The sequence below is a fragment of the Aegilops tauschii genome, chromosome 4, assembly GCF_002575655.3.
Source record: "Aegilops tauschii subsp. strangulata cultivar AL8/78 chromosome 4, Aet v6.0, whole genome shotgun sequence".
In the NCBI taxonomy this organism is placed as follows: domain Eukaryota; kingdom Viridiplantae; phylum Streptophyta; class Magnoliopsida; order Poales; family Poaceae; genus Aegilops; species Aegilops tauschii.
In genome coordinates, this window is record NC_053038.3 from 281,071,152 (window position 1) to 281,091,578 (window position 20,427).

At 48.5% G+C, this 20,427-nt stretch overlaps 1 long non-coding RNA gene across 1 annotated transcript; it reads right to left on the reverse strand.

The window, feature by feature from the left end:
* Nucleotides 1-16,894: 16,894 nt before the first annotated feature.
* On the reverse strand, nt 16,895-17,820 carry LOC120962451 (uncharacterized). Its single transcript, XR_005753208.3, has 3 exons — nt 17,673-17,820; nt 17,322-17,510; nt 16,895-17,177 (listed from the first exon to the last, which is right to left on the reverse strand). It is a non-coding gene; the product is annotated as an uncharacterized lncRNA (long non-coding RNA).
* Nucleotides 17,821-20,427: the final 2,607 nt, after the last annotated feature.

Consider the following 20,427-nt stretch of genomic DNA (forward strand, 5'->3'; position numbering starts at 1 on the left):
AAGTGTACTGCGTCCCACCATTCCCATTTCACCATCAATCCAGTAAAGCAGGAGTAGGGTCGTACGCCTTGCGGTGGCCCGACTCTGGGTAAATTGCTTGTGTGCTCTCTGCCGTGCTGCCGTGCGCTGGTCTGCTCTTTATGCAACGCACCGTCCCCCTGCCGAACCAGCAAGGGGCCTCCTGGTCCCATGGGTGGTCGTAGATATCCGGTGACATCTTTGGCGCGCCAGGTAGGGGTTCGCTAGCGCGAACCTGAAAGAGTGCGCAACGCGTCATCTTCATCGCCATCTTCATCTTCGACGACGCCATCGACCATGGTGACTAAGAAGAAGAAGTCCGGCCCTTCAGCCCACCCTTCCACCTCGAAGGCTCCGCCCCCCGCAGCCTCTAATGCTGCGGGGGATGCGGAGACGAGCGAGGATGTGAGAGTTGCTGGGGGCATGGTTGGAGTAGGTGGCGCCATCACCGCTCCCCTCACGGTTGACACGGGGGCTGAAGATGTCGGAGGAGAACAACATCAACAACGCTTTGGCGGTCACGCTCCACAAGGTGTGGGCGAGGGCGTCACTCCATCTGCACCCTCTGCTCCCACTGACAGGCACAGCCACAGCAACGACGCTCGGTCCAGGGTGAACCAGCGCCCTCCGGCCGCCCCCACTGCGGGAGCGACCGCGGCCCAGGTGCCTCCTCCTCGATGAGTCGACTAGACCGCTGCGCTCGACGGGGCTGCTGACCCTCGAGCACCACCGCCGTGCGACCCCGCTGCCCCGATGGTCGTCCCACAGCTGCATTGACGCGACACCCCCGCCGTCACCGTTGCTGGCACTGCCAGGAGCCGTGCGATGGTGCGGTCGACGTCAGCAACATCTATGCCAAGCACTGCCACGGACGCTATGGCGCGAGCTCAGTTGCAGCTGAGGTTTCCGCCAGCGGACGAGCAGATGGATGAATGGTGTGCCACCATCTAGAGCCTGCTCGGTTTCGCCGAAGCTGGGGGCTCACGGCGAGCTGGCCCTCCACGACCTCCCCAAGCGACAACAACCGCCCACACTACTGGCCGAATGGAGGGGGCCGTCCCCACTGTGCAGTCCCCACCACGGCAGCCGGCGCTGGCGCAGTTGAAGGAAGACCCCGATGATGTCTCGATGGCCTCTTCTGACCCTCGAGCATGTTCAGGCCAACGTCAAGCCCCGGAGGATAGTTGGCAGGGAGACGCGCGCGTCGGCATTGATCAGCACCACGGCGACCCCCGCCGGATCGACGGTGCGACAACCTCAACGTCGACGAGCCTGCGCTCGGTGTTGGCGGGTGCCTACCTTTTGAGGTCGGCTGCCCTACTTTTACACGAGAGCTGCGGCAAGTCCGTTGGCCGTCCGTTCGCACGTTCAAGCCAGAGATACCTGAGAAGTACGACTCGAGGCTGAACACGGCAGAGTTCTTGAGCATCTACACCATCGTTGTTCAAGCTGCCGGGGGAAGAGATGAGAAGGTGTTCGCCAACTACTTCCCTTTGGTGCTCAAGTCCAACGTGAGGTCTTGGCTGATGCACCTGCCGAAGAACTCCATTTCGTCATGGGCAGACCTGTGCCACGAGTTCATCGGTGCCTTCACCGGTGGCCATCAAGAGCCCGGCAGGCCCAGTGACCTGCAACTTCTCCAGCAGAAGGATGGAGAAACTCTTCGTAAGTATTTACAAAGATTCAGTAAAGTTCATAGGAATATTCCAAAAATCCATCCGGCAGCCGTTATAGCAGCCTTCCAATCTAATGTGCGCAACCGTCGCATTCTTTCTAAGATGAATGTGCGGTTGCCCAAGACTGTGAAGGAGCTATACATGCTGGTGGATAAGTGTGCTCAGATGGAGGAAGGAAGGAAATTTCCCGGAGAGGAAGATTGGATCAATGTTGATTTAGAGGATGAAGATGAATCAACCAGTCAGAGGAAGGGCAAGAAGCGCAGTAAGAAACTAAGAGATAAGGTAGTGATGACTGTGGAAGGTTCGGGCACACCTAGTACCGGTAAGAAGGCCAAGGCTGAGGCCCCGGCAAGGAAGTTGCTACTTGCACAGCCTGCCGGGAAGCCGCTGCCGCCGAGAAAGCCAGGAAAGGCGATGGCCTGTATTGCAAGAACCACCGGACAAAGGGCCACGACCTTCAGGAGTGCTACTGGGTTGAGCAACTTGTCAAGAGTCAGAGGGCAGAATATGATAATCGTGATAAGGAAAAAGGTCAGAATGCTGCTGGCGGAAAGGGCCGAGGCAGTTAAGCAAATCGCCCTGGCAAACCCTTTCGGAACCAAGGAAAGCCCGCCAGGGGCCAAGAGAAGGAAATTTGTAATGATGTGAGTGATGGAGGGAATGAAGGGAAAACCAGTGAGCAGGAGTTTCAGAAGGCCACTAACGCCCTATGCATTGATGGGGGTGCATCCTTGCACGCTTCTCACCGCCAACTCAAGCAATGCGCACGAGAGATCAATGTTGTGGAGCCAGCGCCAGAGGCCCGGAAACCTCTCAAATGGTCCCGCACGCCAATCATCTTTGATGAGGAGGATCACCCTGGCCGCACCACTGCGGTAGGGTGCTTGCCGTTGTTGGTCTCCCCAACAATCCGCAACCTCAATGTCACAAAGATGTTAGTGGATGGCGGGGCCGGGTTGAATCTGATTTCCCCAGCAGTTTTCAGCAAGCTTCAGATTGGAGAAGAAGAGCTAGAGGTTATCGGCACGTTTCAAGGAGTTAACCCCGGCAGGAGTCGTCCCAAGGGGAAGATTACGTTGCCGGTGACGATTGGGGGAGAGCTAAACTATCGGACTGAGAATGTTGTGTTTGATGTGGTTGACCTCCCCCTGCCGTAGAATTGGATTCTTGGGTGCCCGACCCTGGCCATGTTCATGGCAGCGTCCAACTAGGCTTACAACACATTGAAGATGCCGGGGCCACTGGGAGTCATCACCATCCCATCAGATGAGAAGGATGCAATTTTCTGCATAAACAAGATGTACCGGGATGCAGTCGCAGCAGAGGCAGCGACATCAACAGCTCCCGCCAAGGAGAGCAAGGGAAAGAAAAGGGATTGTAGGACCTCCGGCAAGGAGTTCGGGAAGCGTGCCCCCTCCGAGTGCACGGTACCCGTTGACGACGTGCCAGAGTGTTCCAACAGCAAGAGATCCAAGGTTGCTGCACCCCAAGTGAAGAAGGTCCCGGCAGTGCTGGCTGGCATTGATGGTGCCTTCACCATCAGCGCCACCCTTGATTACAAATAGGAAAGCACGCTCGTTGCCTTCCTACGGGCGAATGTCGATGTGTTTGCCTGGCAACCATCTGATATCCCCGGTGTTCCCAGGGAGGTAATCAAGCACCACCTTGCTGTCTGCCCACATGCCCGACCTGTCAAGCAAAAAGTCCGGAAGCAGGCCTTGGAGCGGCAGCAGTTCATTGCCGAGGAAATCAAGAACTAGAGGCAGCTGGTTTGGTCATAGGAGCACTACATCCCACATGGTTAGCAAATCCAGTGGTAGTCCGGAAGGCGAATGGGAAATGAAGGCTTTGCATTGATTTCACAGATCTCAACACGCCTTGCCCGAAGGAACAGATTGTGGATTCCACTTCGGGTTGTGGTTTGCTCTCCTTTCTGGATGCTTACTCCGGATATCACCAGATCTTCATGTCCAAAGAAGATGAGGAGAAGACATCATTCATCACTCCATGTGGTACGTACCGCTTTGTCCACATGCCATTCAGATTAAAGAGTGTCGGGTCCACCTTTGCAAGGGCAGTTCAGATTTGTTTTGAGCCACAGTTGCACAGAAACATAGCAGCCTATATGGATGATATAGTGGTCAAAACCAAGGACAATACCACTCTTATCCAGGATTTAGAGGAGACATTTGCTAACCTGTGCAAGATCAACTTGAAGCTTAATCCGGAGAAGTGTGTGTCTTGTGTCCCTTCCGGCCAGCTGCTTGGTTTCTTCGTGTCTCATCGGGGGATCGAAGCTAACCCCGACAAGATCAAGGCCATTGAGCAGATCCAAGCACCAAAGAAAGTCAAGGATGTGAGGCACCTGCCATGATGCATTGTCGCGCTAAGCAGATTCATTTCCAAGTCTGCAGAACGTGCCGTGTCGTTCTTTAAAATTTTGAAGAAAGCAGGGCCTGTGAAGTGGACCCCGGAAGCAGATGCAGCTCTGCAGGAGTTGAAGGCTTACCTATCATCTGTCCGTACGTGATCGCACCAAAACCCCAAGAGCCGTTGCTACTTTACTTGGCGGCAACCAACCAAGTGGTCAGTGTGGCCTTGGTAGCACAGCGAGAAGTGGATGAGGCAGACAGTGGACACATCACGGCAGAGTCAGAAAAGGATCAGAACAACGATGAGCACCGCGACGAGAGCAACCCCAAGGACGCGGCAAGGAAGAAAGTGGTGTAGCGCCCAATGTACTTTGTTAGCTCCCTGTTACAAGGGGTTAGATCGAGGTACCCTGGCATGCAAAAGTTGATCTTTGGTCTCATCATGGCCTCTAGGAAACTGCGCCACTACTTCCAAGCCCATGAGATCATGGTTGCACTCGTTTCCCGCTACAAAGGATACTGCGAAACCCTGAGGCTACCGGCAGAATAGTGGAGTGGGCTTTGGAGTTATCCAGCTTTGGTTTGAAGTTTGAGATCACATCAACTATCCAGAGCAGGGCGCTAGCAGAGTTTATTGCAGAATGGACACCAACCCTTGATGAGGAAGTGACGGAAAGAACTCTCCCCGGCAAGGAATAACTACAAGAATGGATTATGTATTTTGATGGTGCTTTTTCCCTACAAGGAGCAGGGGCTGGTGTGCTTCTCGTTGCCCCATTCGGGGAGCACTTGAAGTACGTCGTCCAAATGCACTTTGCCCGGGAAGAAGCCACCAACAATACAACTGAGTATGAGGGGCTCCTTGCCGGGCTCAGGATTGCAGCAGAATTGGGAATCAAGAAGCTGATCATACGAAGAGATTCACAACTTGTGGTGAGACAAGTCAAAAAATGTTATCAAAGCCCATTGACGGAAGCATACGTCGAGGAAGTGAGGAGATTGGAGGAGCACTTTGACGGGCTGCAAACAGAACACGGACCCCGTGCGGAAAATAGCATAGCTGATCATCTGTGAAAGTGTGCTGCGCAGAAGCTTCCTCTGGAAGCAGGAACTTTTGTTCTCCGTCTCTCTCGGCCCTCCATATCGCCAGCCACAATGGCCCAGAAAAGGAGAAAGTTGGATTACAGTAAGCCTCTCTCGGTCGAGTCGTCCACTCCCGGCAGAGACCCTACCAGAAACAACTCCTCACAACCTGCCGGACCACCCCCTCAAGCAGGGCCTATGGACCCCGTGAACAAGGCTGGTGCTCCCGCAGTAGAGGAGGTGCCGGTAGTCCTTGTTGCCGAGGCCCAGGCTCCAACTTGGGCAAGGCACATCGTCCGCTTCCTCCAAACCGGAGAACTTCCTAGCGACCAAGATGAAGCTGAGAATGTAGCCCAGAGGGCCAATATGTACCAGTTTGTCGATGACACTCTGTACAAAAGGAGGACCAATGGTGTGAAATTGAAGTGTGTCTGCCGGGAGGATGGAAAGGAACTGCTGGCTGAGATTCACAGAGGAATGTGTGGCTCACACATTGGATTAAGGGTATTAGTTGGGAAAGTATTGCAGCAAGGATTCTATTGGCTCACAGCCCGCCAAGATGCGGTCAAGCTCGTCACGACATGTGAAGCCTACCAGTTCCATTCCAAGAGAACACACCTGCCTACTCAAGCCCTTCGGACAATCCCTTTATCATGGACATTTTCGGTTCCCTGGCCCCTTCCCCCGAGCGATCGGGGGATTTGAATTCTTGGTCGTTGCCATCGACAAGTTTACAAAGTGGCCTGAAGTGACTACCATGAGAAAGGTGACTGCTCAGTCGGCTATCAAGTTCTTGAAAGAGTTGGTGTGTCGTTTTGGAGTTCCGGCAAGGATCATCACCGACAATGGCACCCAATTCATGAGCCACACCTTCATGCAATATGTTCGTACCATCGGATGCAAGATTTCATTCGCCTGTGTGGCATACCCCCGGAGCAATGGTCAAGTTGAGAGGGCGAATGCTGAAGTGCTATGTGGACTCAAGACAAGAATTTCAATACGCTGCAGAAGCACGGCAGGCGGTGGATTAGTTAGGTGGACTCAAGACAAGAATTTCGATACTTCTACCTCGTAATCTAGTCCCTCAGAACGACACCTAACCGAGCTATCGGGCAGACTCCCTTCTCCCTAGTTTACGAGGCGGAAGCAGTTATCCCCACGTAACTCATTTATGGGTCCCCTCGCGTGCTTACCTACGATGAAGTAGCGCAAGATTAGCACGGGCGTGACGATGCTCTGCTACTCGAGGAGAACCGTCTCCGGGCTGCTACGCGTGCTGCACGCTACCAGCAAACCCTGCGTCGCTATCATAGCCGCAGGGTTCATGCCCGTTGTTTTGAAGAAGGTGACCTTGTCCGTAGGCGCGTTCAGTCCGCCAAGGGTACAAACAAGCTATCACCAAAGTGGGAAGGCCCTTACCGGGTGGTACGAGTCACAAGACCCGGCGCAGTCCGTCTGGAGATCGGAGATGGCACTCTGTTGCAAAACTCATAGAATATTGAGCATCTCCCTAAGTACTACCCGTAAGGCACGAGGCTGTCGGGCACTGCCCGGCAGCCACCCTTTTGTACAGGCCTTGCCTTAGCTACATGTAACCCCTTGTGCAAAGCCGGGGCGATGACCCCGTACAAGAGAAAATAAAGAAGCGTTGTAGGGGGGCCCCAACTAAGATTGCATGCATGCATGAGCACACCAAGATCACTGCATAAGCATTTCATGAGTGTTTGCATATGCATATAGATAGGATTGCATCCTGCATTCATTCTCATCTGCATGGAGTTGCAGGTTCCTGCCGTGAACTTCGCTTCGACAAAGGACGAGAAGCTTGTGCGGCACAACGATCCCCGGCAAAGCCAAACAGATAAGTTTTACTTCTCGTCCATTAGTGTTCTGTAAGGCTATGACTTTGCATAAGAAAACCTCGCCTCTCTTTTGAAACTTAGGTGCTCCCATCCATGACTCGAATGATGCTTCAGTCGGGATGGTCATAGTAGCCTTTGGTAAAAAGGAGCTGGCGGGGTGCTGGCCCCTCTGTCTGTTCCCCGGCAGACGTAGCTCTCCGGCAGACAAAGATGGTACCGGCAGGATATCCTGTCGGGGAAAACTCATTTATTTTTATTAAAGAGGCACTCCACCTCTGCATGGACATACACATGCACGGGTTCCCGGCAAGGTTCATCTTTTTCATTCATATGCTGATACAAGTACAAGCATTACATAACACAAAGATGGACTTGAGGGACTATATTATTTGAATTAAAATTTAGCAATTGCTTACAAGTTTAAGATTCAAAAAAGATAAGTGCCCCGTAACCCCTCCTTTCCTTTCTCTACTCTTCCTCTCCAGGTAGGAGGAAGAGAAGAATAAAAGGAGCACTTAGAAGGAGGGAGCAACGAAGAGATCAGCGAAGCGGCCACCTGCCGTGACCCCCAGACAACACTCTCCCAGGAGCTGTGCAAGGTGACAGGCAAGGCCCGTCGCTCCTTCCAGAGGAAGTGGGGGGGGGGGGCAGAAACGGTAGCGGCATCGGCCACAACGAGCATACAACGCTACCGCCGCATCGACAGGCTAAGAGGGGGCGTCTTCTCTGGCGTCAATCCCCAGCTCTGCCACAAGAAGGACTCGGGGCGTGCGGCACCCTACCTTAGCGGGTAGGAAGGCACGCCCCTCGTCAACAACAGCCCCAAGACCTTCGGGAGGGGCGATGCTGGGATTACCAATGATCTCCAGTCCCGCCTCCCGGCCGAGCCTCGAAGAGACCAAGAGATTCACCACGCCATGGACCAGACTCACTCCCCGAGCGCCAACACTAGCATAGGGCAACAATAGCCCCAAGAAGAAGCCCGGGGGCTGGCCCCAGGCTCCTCTCTTTGACATCACCGGCGGAAGCAGAGAACAAGGAAAGAAGAAGAGAAATGCAACGATGGATGACTCCACCCTCCTCCGCCCTTCCTTTTATAGGCGGGGCGAGGGGGGCTGCTCCATCAACAGGTGGCCACCGTCTTCCTCCACCAATTCAAGACGACCGGGCCCTAGATGCTCTCCCGTGCCACGCGCCTCCGTTACCTACCCCGCCCAATGAATGCAACATACGTGCCTAGGGATAAGGGAGCTCTGTGGGAAGAGTAAATTGGCGGTTTCTACCACGTGCGTTAAAATCATTCACGGGCCATCACTGCAGCGACCCCACCACTATTGGCTTTACACCGTGCGTGGGGAAATCGAAAACCGTCTCGAAATCAAGACTAATGAAGCAGCAATGGAAACCTCAAGGGGCCGACCCCTTCGGCGCCCCTACCTGTGCAATTATTTGGCCCTACCCCGACGACGCTCAGCAGCGTGTTCGGGGCAGGCCCGGGGGCTTCTGTCTGTGAAACAAACCCTGGGTCTGTTGCCCAACTGTGCACAGGCACGAGATCAAGATTGAAGCACCAGCTTAAGTCAGAGATTGAAGAACCAAGAGATTTGAAGAGCCAATATGCAGCTTAGAAGGACCAAGATCAAGCCAGAGGAGCAAGATATCGGCAATAGAAGGGCCTCCCTTGCCAGGCAGGCGAGCCCGGCAAGGGGCAAGGTCACCACCAGAAACAGGCAAACAAGGCACCCCGGCAAGGTCTGCCGGGACTCGCGGGGGCTAAACCACCCCACCAGCCACGCAAGCACGACCCACGTCATCGATCGGTGCGGTGTCAAGCCAGAAGGTGGTTAAGTGGCAGCCATTTGCCACATGGCAGCCATTTCCTACAAAAGAAACCTACAAATGACACTCGTCCTGCGACGTGTCAAGGGAACAGGTGCGGAGCTGGCGATGCAGCCCGGCAAGCCTTGCCAGGCCACCAGTGATGTGACGCTAAGCGGCGCATTTAATGCACCCTTTGAGCCCGCAGAGTTAGGTATGATAGCACTGTTTTGCTATCATATCGGTGGATAATGACCACTTTGCCATTGTGGTGACCCCTTAATCTATAAATGGAGGCCCATGGCACCCATTGGAAGGGTTGGAAAGTTTAGGAACCCACACCAACATACGCGTGTAGTCGTTGCTGCCCTACCGCAACCCTGCCAGGCGAAGTGTACTGCATCCCACCATTCCCATTTCACAATCAATCCACTAAAGTAGGAGAAGGTCTTATGCCTCGCGGCGGCCTAAACCTGGGTAAATTGCTTGTGTGCTCTCTGTCATGCTGCCGTGTGCTGATCTGCTCTTTGTGCAATGCGCCGTCCCCCTGCCGAACCAGCAAGGGGCCTCCTGGTCCCATAGGTGGCCGTGGATATCCCACGACACCCTCCTTTGGTAACATATGTTCACCGCGGGATAATTTAACATGCATCGTAGTTTGGGTGGATTCACAGTGTGTGTGTGTGTGTGCGTCTGGGGGTGGCGGGTGGCTGTACACTATGAGTCGTGAGCCACCATGTGGGTTGGCCGTTTTGTGAGACAGGTGCCACATCAGAGTCGTGAATTCGTTATTTAAAACATTACACAACCATTTCATACATACATGTTTTGGCCACAGGCAGTCGATGGTTGTCCTACACGACACTCTATACTCGCGTATGACGCTTTCTATGGGCCCGCGAGGTTGTCCTCCACCACTTTGACGAACACCCGGCAGTGAGGTTAATTTGACCTGCAAGGTAGAATCTTTTTTGTTTGTGTTATGGTGGGAGTATATAGTACGCATCAAAGAGGTGGAGGGGACTAGCATATATACTATACGTATGATTCCGTGAACAAGTACACCTCACTCAGTATGGGGACTTTTTGGTTTCTGAGGCACGTGCCACATAAAATTTGCGAAATTGGCTATTCAAACATCACACGACACCTCTTTGGGCCACATGCATGCAGGCTGTGGTTATCCTAGGACACTCACGTGTGATGCTTCCATCTGTGGGCCAACGTGGCCATCGTCGATGCATGCATCACTTTGACCTACATCGGGAGAGGTTAATTAACTTCACCATCAAGGAGGATTCTTTTTGGGTTGTATTACGGTAGGAGCATATAGTACGCTTCATGAACCATGCTTTGTGTGGGGACTTTATGGTTTTTGAGGCATGTGCCACATCAAAGTTGTGCATTTTGGGTAGTCAACATATGTTTGGCCAACAAGCAAAGCGATGGTGGTTGTTCTCTCGCACCCACTTAAGTGGTTATCAGTGATATCGATGCTTTCCATCTATGGGCCCGCTTGGTCCATCACTACTTTGCCTGACAACGAGAGAGGTAAATTTGACTTAGGAGGGGATTATTTTTTTGTTTGCAATACGGTGTATATATAGGTCATGCTCTGGGATGACATGATACAGTTTGAGTACACACATGCATGTGTACGCATGAATCCCTCCCATCGAGTCCAAGTGGCTAGTACCACGACACATCATGAACCAATCTCGCTTTTTGTAAGGACTATACGATTTTTGATGCACGCGCCACATCAATGTTGTGAAATGGTATTCATACATGCATGCACACATCACCTCCATACATATGCATGTAGTGGTTGTCTTCAAACGATACTCCCTCGCGTGGTTATCGGCGACAAGCCTATATATTCGTGGGCTCGTGTGGACATCCATGATCACCTTGACCGAAATCAAGATAGGTTACCATGATGGATTCTTCCTTTGGTTCGTGTTATCATAGTATAGGTCATGGTGAGATTCAGACCTAATTAAGTTTGAGCGCATACTATGCACGCATGCATGCATGAATCTCCGTCATCATCTTGAAGTTTGGTGTGACATACATATGCATCGTCAACTAACCCTCACTCAGCGTGGGGATTTCTGGTTCAAAAGCACGGTGCCACCTCAAAGTTGTTCCATTGTGTATTCAAACACACCTCTCCATACATATTTTTGGGCCACACGCAGGCAGTGGTTGTCTTCTTGACTAGCTACTTGCGTGATTATTTGCGAGCTAGCCCATCTCCGGGGTCGCATGTATGACCAAGGTGGATTATTCTTGGTCCGTTTTACGATCCATCTTGGTGAGATGCCTCTCTGGCCCACCGACTGAAAGTGGTGTGTGTGTGGCGGGGGGGGGGACTGCTACTTCGCACTTTGCTAGGTGAACCTTCGTGGGGGGGGGCATGCATTCATAGCTTAGGATTCCCTTCCTGCCGACGGGGCAAGCAATACTGTGCGCTTTGCGATATAGGTGCCACATCGAAGTTGCATTTGGTATTTGAACATCAAACCACCCTTTTCATACATATATTTGGTCCACATGCAAGTGTGTTCGTGTTCTGACCCACTCCCGCGTCATTTTCGCCAAATTTATGAACATTAGACACGACGGATGATGCAATAGACACAGTTCACTCACACTAACTGTGTGCCATGGCGGTGCCCTTGTCACACACATCCGCACAATACATTGGGATCCAAGAGGCTTTCCCTCTCAAAAATATCTACCTGCGTGCAGCTTTTTTCAGTTTGATAACACACGGTTATTATGTTTCGACCATGTGTGATGTTTCTTGTTCCCGCTCCCGCCTGCATCCCTCAAAAATATCTGCCCCCTCGAGGGTTTTTCTGTTTCATAACACACAGTTGTTATTTCCAGACCGTGTGCGATGCACCATCATCTAAATTTTCAATAGCCCCGGCATTTCACTCGCGCATTTGACTCCCACATAGTAAAATTTTCAGTAGCCGCGTCATTTCCTCAAACACACCCCCCGCCCCCTCCACACACACACACCCCCCAAAACCTCCTCAGGCGCGCGCGCATGCACACACACACACCCCTCCCTCGCTCGAAACCCTAGCAAGGTCGTCGTCGCCGCCGCCGCCACAAGGCCTCCCTTTGTCAACATCTGCCGGTTTGCTCGTGCAGCTTACCCACTGACCTACATACCGAGGCCGCCCCGAGTTTCTTAGATGATGCCTGCCAAACGCCCCCTTTTCCACAGATCCCCATCACCATTCCCCACTCTAGAGCGTTGCAACCTGAGCCCGGCTACGCTTCCTGTGCAGCTCGAGGAGCGACTGGCCCAAAAGAGTTGTATCGCGGTCTCTTCGCCCAAAGTCGCCGAGGAAGCTAACGACCTTTAATGGCCGCAGGCACTCAATCAGCGGGCTAGAGTATGCGGGTATGTCACGGATGCCGACTATCTATCGAGGTCGTCGACAGCGACCGCCTGACGCGGGCTATGTCATAGGTTAAGTGTCCCACCCCCAAACCCTTGGGTTCAAAATTCGTCCATTCCATCCATGTCCCTGCCACTGATCTCCCCTTGCTCGCTATCAAGAATTTGCCATCCTACATCGCCATCGAGCCCCTTTTGTCATTTCTGAAGGACACGTTCTGTGATGCTGGCTTGGGATCCACAACTTCCAAATCAGACCTCATCGACGACGACCACGAGGAGGGTACCCTCTTCGGCTCTTCCAAGGGGAAAGAGCCCATCTGCTCTTACAAGGGGAAAGAGCTCGTCTGCGACATCAGGGAGGGCACCCTACAACCGTGCTCTTCCAAGGGGAAGGAGACCATCTATGACAACATGGAGCGCATCCAGGGTTCATGCTTTTCCCACGGGAACGAGCCCATAAGTGACAAGTGAGGAAACCCATGATTTGTCTTACCGTGCCTCTTCATAGGGGGAGCCCATTTGCTTTGTCGAGTCCCTTTTGTAATGTAGTGAGAATATGTCCAGTTTTAATTGCTATATTTGGTTGTTTGCAGTATGCCTTGTTTATTTCAGTTGTTTTTTTGACTATAAACAGTAGGGTAAAAACCCCACTGCAACTTTTATTAAAATTAAGGCAGGAACAAAGAGAGTGTCTGATAGGCTTGAGATAAGCCCAAACGAAAAGAAAAAGACAAAAGAAACTAAAAAAGAGCTAAAAAAGCTACTAAAAAGAGCTAAAAAAACCTAGAAACAGCTACTAGAACAATTACAACAAGGTCTCCAACCAAGCAGAGAATTGCATTTCATATTTCTTCTTCATCATGTATTTGAGAAGTTTGAGTTCCTCTGTGAATATGAATTTCCAGCCTTGAAATGATGGTGTGATATTCTCAACGATTTTGTTGTTGCTGGATATCCATATGGCCCATGATCCCAATATGATGATCTTCATGGAAAAAGGGCAGTTGAGCTTGTCTTTAAGGTCTTGATACGCTTCCAATACAGATAAATTAGGGGTTCTGGTAGGGCAGATAAAATCCCAACATCTGATAGCAAAAGGACACCCCCAAAAGAGGGGATGCAATGTTTCTTCTTGCTGGCAATCACTCACTGCACAATTATAGACTTCCAGTTCAAAGTTTCTTCTTCTTAAAAGGTTCCTTGTGTTTACTCTATCATGTAGTAGCATCCAGAAGAATACTTTGTGCTTGGGTTGCAAGAGCTTTTCCAAATCCAGTTGAAATGTGGTGGAGTTTGTGTGTGACCAATCAGAACATTATAGGCTTTGATGGAGGAATAAAATTCATTTCCCCATATGTAACTCCATGTATCCATTGCTTCCAAGTAATCAGATTGCCTTAAAGAGATGCAGATGTCTTCCATTTCTAAGAACTCCTCATATGCTTGTGTAGTCAGTGGCAGGTGGAAAAGATCTTGAAGACATTCAATGTTTATTACTTGTTGAACACTCGTGAGTGAATCTTTGGCAAAGGAGTAAAGGTGACTGAATTTGTTCTTGAGAACAAATTGATGCCACATATCATCCCAGAACAAAGCACTTCTGCCATCACCCACATTGCACCTGGCTATAGCTTTAAAATGATCAATAAGGGCCAGGTTTTATTTCCACCAGAAGGAACCCACTTTTTGATCTCGTGGGAGTTGTCCATTGCTGTAATAAGTTTCCCAAATGAGATTCACCCATGGAATATCATGTCTATTGAAGAATTTTTGGAGGTTTTTCATGAGCAAAGTTTTGTTTTGTGTAAATATATCCATGACTCCCAAACCACCCTGATTTTTGGGTCTGCAAACTATATGCCAGGCCACCAGTGCTGGTCTTCGATCCTCCATGTCAGGGCTCCTCCAAAGGCAGTGTCTCAAATTCTTAATGATCTGGTGTTTAATAGTGATAGAGATGTCCAAACAGCACATGAAGTAGACTCCTAAGGATGCCAGCACAGATTTAACTAGCAGCAGCTTCCCTGCTTGAGTCTTAAAGGTAGAGATACCAGAAATTCTCTTAGCAATTCTATTGACCAGAGGCGAACACTTCTCCACAGTTGGTTTATAAATCCCCAAAGGAAGTCCTAGATAAGTAAAAGGAAATTGTCCCCTGGCACACTGCACAGTGTTTGTGAAAATGCTAACTCTGTCTTCTGCAATATTTTTGGGCACCATGATTGATTTCCCATAATTTACCTTTAATCCAGTAGCTGATGCAAAGGTGTTTAATAGAGCTTTAAGGCATATTAGCTGTCTAGAATTAGCTTGCATAATAACCAATGTATCATCTGCATATTGGACTATTGGGAAGTCTGGGCAAGAGTTAACTTGAAGTGGTGGAGTAATAAGATTTCTTCTCATAGCTTTGTTCAGAATCGATTGAAGCAGATCAACTGCTAGAAAAAAGATTAAAGGGGGCAAAGGGTCCCCTTGTCTGACTCCTCTTCTGCAATAGAATTTTTTCCCATGAACTCCATTTAACATCACAGCTGATGATGCAGATGTGAAAAGTAATTGCATCCAAGAGATCCACTTCTCTCCAAAACCCTTTGCTCTGAGAATGTCTATTATAGCTTGGTGATCAATAGTGTCAAATGCCTTTTCAAAATCCAGTTTGATTACTATCGTTTCTTCTTTTGATTTATGACACTAGTGAATATATTCATAAGCCCAACCAAGACAATCCTGTATCACTCTGCTCTTTAGAAATCCATACTGATTAATGTGCACCATCTTGAGGATCACTTTTTGTAGTCTATTTGCCAGTAGTTTCGTAATAATTTTGAGCACTCGATTAAGCAATGATATTGGTTAAAATTATTAGGAGAGACCGGCACTTCCTTTTTTGGAATGAGAGTGATAAATGAAGTGTTTATGCTCACAAGGTTAACATTACCAGCACGAAAGTCCATATTAAGAGCAGTAACATCCTCTTTGATTATATCCCAACAGGCTTTAAGAAACTCATTATTAAATCCATTAGGACCTGGTGATTTGTCTGTGGGCAAGTTCTTAACTACCTTATCAATTTCCTCCTGTGAAAAAGCTTCTCAAGATCTTTAAAGAGTTGAGGGTCCACTCTGTTCTCATATAAATCCTTTAAATCAAAGTGCATGGTATGGCCATTGGATTGTTCTAATCTCTTTTTAAAAGCCTCCCAAAGAATTGCAGCTTTACCCTCATGATCAGTAATTTCCACTTGGTTCTCATTCAGAAGCATGGCAATTTTGATGTGTCTGTGATTAATTGAGGCCTTTGTATGGAAGAATTTTGTGTTTTCATCTCCAAATTTAACACCCTTGATTTTGCCTCTCTGCTTCCAATAGATCTTCTGATTGCTGAGAACTGTCAATAAGAATTCTTTCAATATATTTCTACAATTGCTCTCAAACATGGTGAGATCTGTGTATTCCTCCAACAAGTAACACATTAAAATACATTCATTCAATTCCTCAATTCGCTTTTTAAGACAGGACAAACTTTTTGCCCATAGTTTTAGTGATCTTCTCAAATTTTTGAACTTGGCATTAATCTTCTTGGCAGGGTCAGTAAAACCCACATGAATATTCCAGGCAGCTAGAAAAATTTCTTTGAAGGAGCTGTGCTTTAACCAATAATTCTCAAATCTGAAAACCTTTGACTTGGGAATGCTTGTGCCAACTTTAATTAGACATGGGAGGTGATATGAGATGGGTTTTGCTAATGGAAGAGCAGTGTTATCAGGGTAGCTTGTCATCCAGGCTGTAGAAGTGAAAAACCAATCCTATTTTTCAAGTAGTGGATTGTCTTGCATGTTGCTCCAACTGAATTGTCTACCTTTAAGAGGGAGTTCCATTAACCCCAAGTTGCTAATAGCCTCATTTAATAGTAACATTTGATTGACATCCCCACCAGGTATGTTTCTGTCCTCAGGTGACCTAATGAAATTAAAATCCCCCATGATTATCCAATCCACATCATCAGGCATTTTAATATTACTGAACCAGTCAGTGAATTCCAGTTTTTCTTCAGGGTTGCAGGGCCCATAGATGTTTGTGAGAATCCTAGACTTAAGAGTAGTGTTACAAGTGAACTGCATAGTTAAAGAGGATTTTCACCAGAAAAAGAGCTCCATTCGAAGCAGTTAGAATACCTCCAGAAGCCCCAATGGAGGGCAAGAATTTAAATTTGTTGAATCTCTGTGGGCAAAAGTTGTGGATGCAAGGTCAAATTTCTCTCTCTTTGTTTCTTGAATGCACAAGATGCCAGCAGCACTTTCCTCAACTTTTTGTCTAATAGCAAGCCATTTCTCTGGGGCATTCAAACCCCTTACATTCCAGTTTAAAATATTCCAGGATCTGTTTCTACTCATGATAAACCAGATGTAGTTTTATTTGATATCCCAGGAACCATTTCCTGATATAAAAACCAAGCTGAGCTTTATTCACAAAACTAGTGATTTTAAATCTAGAGATCACTGTGTTCTCATGCAAGTAGTTACAAGTAAATTGATGGAGACTCAACATCAATATGAGAAGATGTGACATAGCATTTCCAAAAGAAATCAGAGCAGTTCCGGCATCCTCATACAAGCAACAGTTCCCGGATTGAAACTTAGTGAACAAAAGACCATGATACAAAAGAAGCCACCCTGTCTCATAATCAGACATGTTACATGTTCTGAAATCAGTAACCACATCACACATCTTGCATCCACCAACCAAACTAGACATAATCATTATTACTACCCTGTGATTGCTACTAAGTTGTGACCACATCATTGCACAATCTTGGAGGGGTTTGTAGCTCCAGTGGCCTTGGAAACCTTGGCCACATCCTCCTGACATTTCTTCTTGGGCCTTTTTGAAAGCTTCTCCTATAGTTCTTCCTCAGATACCTTGCAGAAAGCTTTAGTCAGAATTTTGACCACTTTATTTTGCACAATTGGAGGTATTGCATTGAACGGTAGGCAAGATTTAGCATCACAAGACTTCCTTCTATAACCATTATTATCTTTCTTAATTTTATCACTTCTTCTTACCTCAGTTTCCACCAGACGCTCTTTGTCCCTTCTTTTCTTTGAGACAGCTTCTCCTGGAGGCAGATTTATCACCTTATTAAGAGACACTTGTTTTAATGGACTTCCAGCTCCACTAGAGGAGTGAGCAGCAGGGCTAATGCCCTCATTTTCTTTGTCCAGGCCCAACATTATCTCCTTACAGCTAGGAGCCTGTGTAGTAGCACATCCATCAGGGATATGAAACTAAATAGTTTCTTCAGATTCACAATTGGTAGTAAGCATGTTCCACAGTTCAGATTTTAGCACATGCATTGTCTAGCCAAATTTATCAGGAGTCAGAAGTAGGTGAATTATGAAGTTAAACCAACTTACTGGAATGTCAATTTTGAAAGTGTTAACTTCTCCCTATGTAGCTGGTGCAAAATGCTGAATCCATAGGTCCAGACCTTCTTCAGAAATCAAATGGGCACCATCAATAATATCCATAGTATGAGATTCAACAAGTTTTTGTATGTCTAAAAAGTTGGGAGAGTTTGGGAAAGAAATACTATCCATACCTTTCTTATGCATACCAGATGATGTGCCGACCTAAGGAATTGGAACATCCTCTTTGCCCTTAATTGTTGCCCTATCTGCTAAAACCCGAATTTCCTCTGGCTCTTTGGGAGCAACCATAGAATCAGACACCAAAGGAATCTCATTGTTGTGAATAGCAGCATTATCACTGCGAGTGTTTAACTCCGTTTGTGGATTGCAGGTTAAAAAATTCCCTCATTACCAAGGGCATCCACAACTGGCTCCACAATTACTTGGATATGTGGAGGTGCAGGTTGATAAGCTTCTTCTAAAGCCAAAGGAATTTCCATTTCCCCCTGTTGCTGTAAAGCTTCTAGATTATTATGTGCTAACTGAACATCATCCTCTTCCTCATCTGCTTGGTACGAAAGTAGGATATTATGCAGTCCCATGCCCATAGGATTAACTGGAGCTCCTTGGTTAACCTCCACACTAGCAGTGTGGGTATTAGACCAAATTCCATCTGAGAGGGACACTGTTGTTGTAATGTTGCTGTTGGGACCACCATCATCTTGGAGAATTGGCAGTTCTGCTTGCTGTTGAGGTGGCTCAGGAATGTTGGCCTTCCTGTTCCTCCCAATCATCCCAATCTTCATTCTGAGCTGGCTCATTATTAATTGGCACTGGTTGAAAACCTGGAAATCATTGGCATGTTGTGGAACTAGATGTGGGTCCACTCCAGGAGGTGGAATAGGGTCCTCATTAGCAGGCCCCCACCCAACATTTGTTCTAACAGGACCTCAACTGAACATGTCCAGGCTTCCTCTTCAAAACACTCTCCTTTAGACCATCTAATGCTTTTTGGGATATCAGTGAGATCAGTCACTCTGGCCTTAACTAAGATTTTCCCTCTCAGAGCATCTTCCCTTTCCCAACTGATGATTCTACCCCACTTAGAAATAGCAGCAACAATATCTTCAGTGTTATAGTAATCAAATGGAACTCCAACGAACAGTAACCAGCAAGTTCTATTGAAATGAATCCGATGCCAGTTCCTGCCCTAATTGTTCTTAGTGAATGAAATAAAAACATCTCCAAATGGATGCGGGCTCTGTCTGATAAGCCAATCTCTATCTCTAACATGAAAGAACTGAACATAAGCTTCACCAAAAGGACACGGTTGGATTTCCCTGAACCCTACTTGCTCCACAGCTTGCAAAAACTCCTCAAGAACCTCTCTGACATTTGGGAAAAATACCTTGTTTGGATTTGGCTAAATGGTTGAAATCGCCCAATCCTCGTGCCTTCTTGGTCGGTGCGGCAAGATTCCCCTGGAAGCCCCCGTTCGCCCTTCGACTTCAAGAATCTGAAAACCATGGGGAACAAAGGGGGCAGGGTCTATTGGAATGTTGGCCATGGGTGGCACTTCCGATGTGCGGACCACCAATGCCCTCACCATCGATGACGAAGAAGGCGGCGAGCTCGTCGAGGTGGAAGCAGAGTTGGTAAGAGCAGAGGAATATGAGGAGGTAGGTAGTGGTCTCGGCTGAAAATTTGGAAATAGATCCTTGACCAGCTCCTTAAATGACGAGACCTGCCTAATCGGGACAGCCGGCCCAGCACATTTAAACAAGGCCTCCACCTCACCCCTGGCCCAGGCCTGCTCAGTGGGGCATGGAAAAGTGCTAAACCGAATAAAAGGCCGAAGCCCAGGTAGATTAGGAGCCATGCAGTTACGTGCGTAGTGCCCATGCCCGCCGCATGCATAGCACACCGCGTATGTGCCAGAATTAGCACGTTGAGGCGCTTGGGTCTGGTTATGTAACCAATTTAAATCAGAATTAACAACAAGCGAATTCAAAGCATCCCCTTGATTATCTCCGACTTGAATGGGCCCCGATAACCGCTCGAAGACCGGTCTACCATCTTTGACCACAGAGCTGTAGCTCCGGTGATCACCGGAGTTAATAAACACTGCCTTGCCATGTATCCTACTAAAGTCCACTCCTTTTCCAGCTCATTGTAATAATAAACTTCTTCCCTATGCCAATTCGGACGTCCAAAATTCCACAAGCTAAAAACAACCTCAAATTCTTTTTCAATAATTCTACCCGCATTGTAGATCTCAAAACCAACAAACTTTGAGCATAAAGCCTTGAGCATATCCACCAAACATAGCAAGGAGAGAAACACTAACCGTGTGCACGTCAAGTTTGAAAGATGATCGGCAGAAAGAAACCACCAAGGTGAATTCGCGTTGACGAAAACCAGGTGAAAACATCACCGAGTGCCCAAACTTGGACCTCATATCTTCTTGAAACTTTCTGCCACAATCAAATTTGAGGGCAAAGACAACCATCTTGTGGGAAGGGTGGCTGGCGTGGCCGGAGTGGCCGATGACTGGAGGAGGAGGGTGGCCGCCGTGGCCGGAGTGGCCACCAGCGCAAAATCACCTTGGAGTCGCCTAGGAGCCTGGTGGAGCCTGGTGGGGCCCGGGGCTTATTTCAGTTGTTCACAATCTGATGCTCTATATGTGCAATTATTTACTGTGTTGTACATTTCATCAATCCCGTTTTAAACATAGCGATAGGAATGCATATATTTGCTTGTT